The 7382-nt window shown below is 39.9% G+C and overlaps 1 non-coding gene across 1 annotated transcript; it reads left to right on the top strand.

Moving 5' to 3' along the window:
• The first annotated feature begins 6902 nt into the window (after positions 1-6902).
• LOC118661993 lies at positions 6903-7033 on the top strand. The gene has a single exon (XR_004969563.1). It is a non-coding gene; the product is annotated as a small nucleolar RNA SNORA38 (small nucleolar RNA).
• Positions 7034-7382: the final 349 nt, after the last annotated feature.

Below are 7382 nucleotides of genomic sequence, written 5' to 3'. Positions count from 1 at the left end.
ATTTTCTTGTTTAAAGTATTACAAATAGTAGTACATATGTCTCCTTTTTTTCTCCCATTGACCTTCCCCCAGCGTCCCTTAACCCCCAACACATGCCCTACTCCTTCCCCCACCCCCAGTGTCTTGTGTCCATTGGTTATGCTTATATGCATGCATACAAGTCCTTAGGTTGATCTCTTACCCCCCCCCCAAGACTCCCCAGATTTCCTGCTATAATTTGACAGTCTGTTCGATGCTTCTCTGCCTCTGTATCTATCTTTTTGTTCATTAGGTTATAATGTTATTTATTATCTATAAATGAGTGAGGTCTTGTGGTATTTTTCTTTCACTGACTGGCTTATTTCACTTAGCATAATGCTCTCCAGTTTCATCTATGCTGCTGCAAATGGTAAGAATTCCTTCTTTTTTATAGCAGTGTAGTATACTATTATGTAGATGTACCATAGTTTTCTAATCCATTCATCTGTTGATGGGCATTTAAGCTGTTTCCAAATCTTAGCTATTGTAAATTGTGCTGCTATGAACATAGGGGTGCATATACCCTTTCTGATTGGTGTTTCTGGTTTCTTGGGATATAGTCCTAGAAGTGGGATCACAGGGTCAAATGGGAGTTCCATTTTTAAGTTTTTTTTTTTTTTTTAATTGCTTAAAGTATTACAAAGGGTATTACATATGTGTCCATTTTATCCCCCCGCCCTAGACAGTCCCCTAGCCTCCCCTATCCCCCAATGTCTTATGTCCACTGGTTATGCTTCTATGCATGCATACAAGTCCTTTAGTTGATCTCTTACCCCCCTACCTCCTGCCCCGCAACCCTCCCCGGCCTTCCTGCTGCAGTTTGACAATCTGTTTGAGGCAGCTCTGCCTCTGTATCTATTATTGTTCAAAAGTTTATAATGGTCTCTATTATCCATGAATGAGTGAGATCATGTGGTATTTTTCCTTCATTGACTGGCTTATTTCACTTAGCATAATGCTCTCCAGTTCCATCCATGACGTTGCAAATGGTAAGAGTTCCTTCCTTTTTAGAGCAGCATAGTATTCCATCGTGTAGATGTACCACAGTTTTCTAATCCATTCATCTACTGATGGGCACTTAGGCTGTTTCCAGATCTTAGCTATGGTGAATTGTGCTGCTATGAACATAGGGGTGCATATATCCTTTCTGATCGGTGTTTCTGGTTTCTTGGGATATATTCCTAGAAGTGGGATCACAGGGTCAAATGGGAGTTCCATTTTCAAGTTTTTGAGGAAACTCTATACTGTCTTCCATAGTGGCTGAATCAGTCTGCATTCCCACCAGCAGTGCAAGAGGGTTCCTTTTTCTCCACATTCTCTCCAGCACTTGTCATTTGTTGGTTTGTTGATGATAGTCATTCTGACAGGTGTGAGATGGTACCTCATTGTTGTTTTGATTTGCATCTCTCAGATGATTAGTGACTTTGAGCATGTTTTCATATGTCTCTGGGCCTTCTGTATGTTCTCATTTGAAAAGTGTCTATTTAGGTCCGTTGCCCATTTTTTGATTGTATCGCTTATCTTCTTTTTGTTAAGTTGTATGAGTTCCATATAAATGTTGGCGATTAAACCCTTATCGGTGATAACATTGGCAAATATGTTCTCCCATGCAGTGGGCTTTCTTGTTGTTTTGTTGATGGTTTCTTCTGCTGTGCAGAAGCTTTCTATTTTGATGTAGTTTCATTTTTTTATTTTCTCCTTAGTCTTCATTGCCCTAGGAACTGTGTCTGTAAAGATATTGCTAGCACATGTGTCTGCTATTTTGTTGCCTATGGAGTCTTGTAGAATTTTTATGGATTACTGTCTTACATTTAAGTCCTTTAGCCATTTTGAGTTTGTTTTTGTCCATGGTGTAAGTTGGTGGTCTATTTTCATTTTTTTGCATGTATCTGATCAAATTTCCCAACACCATTTATTGAAGAGACTGTTTTGATTCCATTGCATTATCTTGCCTCCTTTGTCAAATATAAATTGAGCATAACGGCTTGGGTCGATTTCTGGGGTCTCTGTTATTTTCCATTGGTCTATATGTCTGTTCTTGTGCCAGTACCAGGCAGTTTTGAGAATCGTGGCTTTGTAATATAGCTTGATATCTGGTATTGTGATTCCCTCCAACTTTGTTCTTCTTTCTCAGAATTGCTGTGGCTATTCGGGGTCTTTTTTTATTCCAGATGAAATTTTGGAGAGTTTGCTCTAGATCTTTGAAGTATGCTGTTGGTATTTTAATGGGGATTGCATTGAATCTGTAGATTGCTTTGGGTAGTATGGACATTTTAATGATGTTGATTCTACGAATCCATGAACATGGTTTTACCAAGTTTCTGACAAATAATTGTTTTAGGAACTCATGCTCTTCTCTAATAAAAGCAAAACTATTCTACCACAGTAGACCATTGAATCCTGCAATTGTTTGATGTCCTTAGCAAAATGATTCCAGTCCATATATTGACTTCCTAGTTATGGATATAATCACTACATGCAAAGAAATAGAGGCTCTCTCTTTTGGGAGATTGGTTTGGTTTAAATTTCTTAATTATCATGTAATTCATAACCTGTATAACCCATAAATCAGAATATTGTTTTTCTACTTCCTCCAACACTTTTGTGCATCTTTTTGTAATTTCCAATCACTAGACACTCATTTATTCATCCATTCAGTTATTCATTAATTCATTTATGCTATTGCATACCAGCAAATGAATAGCATGTGCAAAAAGAGTGGCAATTCAGGCCATTTCTGCAGGAAACTCTCTAGCTTTCTAGAAGTATCTGACATTCTTATTGGTTTTAAAGTCAAAGGGTTAGTTTTGAGTCTATTACTGTTGTAACAAATGATAACAAACTTAGTGTGCTAAACCTACAAATTTATTATCTTACAGTTTTGTAGTTCAGAAATCCAACTTGGGGCTCACGGGATAAGATCGAGGAATTGGCAGGACTGTGTTCTTTCTGGAGGACCTAGAGGAGACATGTTTCCTTGCCTTTTCCAGCTTTGAGAGGCCACCTGCACTCCTTGGTTCATGTCCCTTCTTTCCATCTTCAAAGCTGGCAATGGCGTGTTGAGTCCTTTTTACATTGTATCTCTCTGATGCTTCATATGTATATGGATATTATATATATCCTTAGCTAGCAAAGTTTCTCCACTTTTAAGGACTCATATGATTAGATTGAGCACATTCAGAAAATTCAGAATAATCTTATCTCAAAATTCTAAACTTTAGTGACTTTTTTTTGTTCCACATAAGGTAACATTCACGGGTTCTGAGGAATAGGATGTGGGCATCTTTGGGATTATTCTACTGAACAAATAGAATATGAAGATGATCTTCAACCCTTATAGTCTTTGCAAGTGCATTTTAAATAAAGAAAATTGCTATTTATGAAAGTAGTCTCATTATCCTATATAATCCTATATAATAAAAGCCTAATATGCTAAGTGTCCAGTTGTCTGGTCGTCCATTCAACCAATCAAAGCATAATATGCTAATGATATGCTAAGGCCACTCAACTGATTGCTATGATGTGCATTGACCACCAGGGGGCAGACAGTTGACTAGTCGACCAGTCACTATGATGTGCACTGACCATCAGGGAGCAGACAAGTCGACTGGTCAACCAGTTGCTATGACATGCACTGACCACCATGGGGTAGACGCTTCGACTGGTAGGTTAGCTTGTGGCTGGGGTCCGGCCGATCAGGACTGAGCAAGAAAGGCTTGACATGCCTTGGAGCCCTCCTGCAGTCCCTCCCCAGCTGGCCAACCTCCCGCGTCCCTCCCCAGCCCCAATCGTGCACCGGTGGTGTCCCTAGGCCTGGCTTGTGCCCTCTTGCAATCTGGGACCCCTTGAGGGATGTCAGAGAGCCAGTTTTGGCCCGAGCCCACAGGCCAGGCCGAGGGACCCCATTGGTGCACAATTTCGTGCACCAGGCCTCTAGTTAATAAATAAAAGATAAAGCTACATTCTTTACTAATTTACTGAAGTGCATACTACAGATCTATTAGGTGCAGTATTTGACTCCTTGAGTGCAGAGCACTTTTCCATCACTACAACAGAAACATACTGAGAGACCAAAATATTAATAACAAAAGACTCAGTAAGTGGAGAATGAAATAAGATCCACAGGCCTGCCAATTTCCAGGAAAACCTAGACTAATGTTCTGTATTATATTTTCTTCCTTACAAGAAAAGACAAAACCCACGCAGCTTAACTGAATACAGAGAATTTCACATGAACAAAGACATTTCCATTTTCCCAGCACACATAAGTACACCATCTCTTTTTCTAAAAAATTTACTTTCTGGTTGAATTTGGTCAAAATGGGGAATACTGAAATGCTTTATTATCTTGGAACAAAAGGAATGAGAATATTTATTACAGTTTCCTAATATGTAAACAAGGAAAAGCTCTAAAACATGTCCTGTGTTCTGAGAAGTTACAGGATTGCCAGTGCAGAGATGACTGCCCTGGAATGTGGGTGAAGTGACATTTGACCACAAAAAAGGGACAGGACGCAGTTTCAGTGTGTTGTACATGATGGGGTCAAGCTTGACACCTGGCCATCATTTCTTTTTGTTTCAAATGTAATCCTATAGACGTTGAAAAAAGAGATAGAGGAAGACATAAACAGATGGAAGAACATACCATGTTTTTGGATTGGTAGAATCAACATCATTAAAATGTCCATACTACCCAAAGCAATCTATAAATTCAATGCACTTCCCATCAAAATACCAACGGCATATTTCACAGACCTAGAAGGAACTCTCCAAAAATTCATCTGGAATAAAAAAAGACCCCGGATAGCTGCAGCGATACTGAGAAAGAACAAAGTAGGTGGGATCTCAATACCAGATATCAAGCTGTATTACAAAGCCACTGTTCTCAAAACTGCCTGGTACTGACTGGCACAAGAACAGACATACAGATCAATGGAATAGAATAGAGAGCCCAGAAATCGACCTGAACCAATATGCTCAATTTATATTTGCTCAATTAATATTTGACAAAGGAGGCAAGAACATACAATGGAGTCAAGATAGTCTCTTCAATAAATGGTGTTGGGTTGGGAAAATTGGACAGATACATGCAAGAAAATGAAACTAGACCACCAACTTACATCATACACAAAAATAAACTCAAAATGGATAAAGGACTTAAATGTACGATGGGAAACCATAAAAATACTAGAAAAATCCAAAGGCAACAAAATCTCAGACATATGCTGAAGCAATTTCTTCACCAATACAGTTCCTAGAGCATTGGAAACTAAAGAGAAAATAAAAAAATGAAACTACATAAAAATAAAAAGCTTCTGCACAGCAAAAGAAACCATCAACAAAACAACAAGAAATCCCACTGCATGGGAGAACATATTTGCCAATGTTATCACCAATAAGGGTTTAATCGCCAACATTTATATGGAACTCATACAACTTAACAAAAAGAAGATCAAAAAATGGACAAAGGACCTAAATAGATACTTTTCAAAAGAGGATATTCAAAAAGCCAAGAGACATATGAAAACATGCTCAAAGTCACTAATCATCCGAGAAATGCAAATCAAAACAACAATGAGGTACCATCTCACACCTGTCAGATTGGCTATCATCAACAAATCAACAAATGACAAGTGCTGGAGAGGATGTGGAGAAAAAGGAACACTCGTGCACTGCTGGTGGGAATGCAGACTGGTGCAGCCACTATGGAAGACAGTATGGAGTTTCCTCAAAAAGTTAAAAATGGAACTCCCATTTGACCCAGTGATCCCACTTCTAGGATTTTATCCCAAGAAATCAGAAACACCAATCAGAAAGGATATATGCACCCCTATGTTCATGGCAGCACAATTCACCACAGCTAAGATCTGGAAACAGACTAAGTGCCCATCAGTCGATGAATGGATTAGAAAACTGTGGTACATCTACACAATGGAATACTATGCTGCTGTAAAAAAGAAGGAATTCTTACCATTTGCAATAGCATAGATGGAACTGGAGAGCATTATGCTAAGTGAAATAAGCCAGTCAATGAAAGAAAAATACCACATGATCTCACTCATTTATGGATAATAAAGACCATTATAAACTTATGAACAAAAATACATACAGATGCAGAGCAGCCTCGAACAGACTGTCAAACTACAGTGGGAAGGCTGGGGAGGGTTGTATGCATGCATATAAGCATAACCAATGGACATAAGACACTGGTGGGTAGGGGAGGCCAGGGAATTGTCAAGGGCGGGAAAAAAGGAGACATATGTAGTACTCTTTGTAATACTTTAAGCAATAAAACAATTAAAAAAATGTAATCCTATATAATAAAACCCTAATATGCAAATTGACTAAATGGTGGAATAACCGGTCGCTATGACGTGCACTGACCACCAGAGGGCGGGTGTCCCACCCCTTGGTTGAGGCACGTTGGGGAAGCAACCAATTGATATGTCTCTTACATGGATGTTTCTCTCTTTTTCTTCCCTTCCCTCTCTCCCACCCTTCCACTCTCTCTGAAAAGCAATAGGAAAAAAATATCCTCTGGTGAGGATTAACAAACAAAACAAAAAGTCTGGGTCCTGCCCCAAGGTGCTCAAAGCCTGAGAGAGAGCCACGTAGGAAGACAGGATGGAATGAGAAGCCTTACTGCCAGGCTCAGGGAAGACTTCTCGAGGACACTGGCATTTGCGCAGGGCCTTGGAGTGTATACAGGAACTGGTCAGTAGAGGGAGGAGAAAGGTGGAAGGAAGAGCAGGAGCAAAAGAACACAGAGGTGGGAGGAGACCATGAGAAGTTCTGAGCCCAGGACAGGAGGCTGGAAAGATGGGCTGGAGCCAGAATGAAAGGACACAGACCTTGGGCCAAGAAATTAAAATTTTATCCTTTAACCCTCCAACAAAAGTGTGTTTGTGGTTCCCTGTCTTTGGACACATAAGAATTGGAGGCAAAGAAATGTGGACTTGGAGAAGTCTGGAGCCAGCTTGCTCCCTGCAGGCTCAAGAGCCACCATCCCACGTAGGGGAAAAATATTTATCCTTTAAGCCATTGGTTCTCAAACTTTAATGTCCATAAAACTTATTTGAGTACTTGTTACAAATTCAGATCTCCAGGCCTGCTCTCTGAGCTTCCAAATCAGCAGATGCATATTTGACAAGCAGATGATTCTAATGCAATTGGTCTACTAAGGGGGGCGGCTAGCAAACTAAATGGTTTGCTGACAGTGAAACTGTCTTTATACTCACTGCGCAGAAGATAGTGTGCACACAGCAATCCAGAGCCCCATTTAGCCACACCCACAGTGATTCCTTGATGTTACAATCCCATCCAAAAATACCCTGCCCTTATGCCAGGAGACAGGGGCGAGAAAC

Source organism: Myotis myotis, unplaced genomic scaffold, assembly GCF_014108235.1.
Source record: "Myotis myotis isolate mMyoMyo1 unplaced genomic scaffold, mMyoMyo1.p scaffold_m19_p_1, whole genome shotgun sequence".
NCBI lineage: Eukaryota > Metazoa > Chordata > Mammalia > Chiroptera > Vespertilionidae > Myotis > Myotis myotis.
Note: the sequence above shows the minus strand (reverse complement) of the source record. Positions and strands in the feature narration are given on the sequence as shown.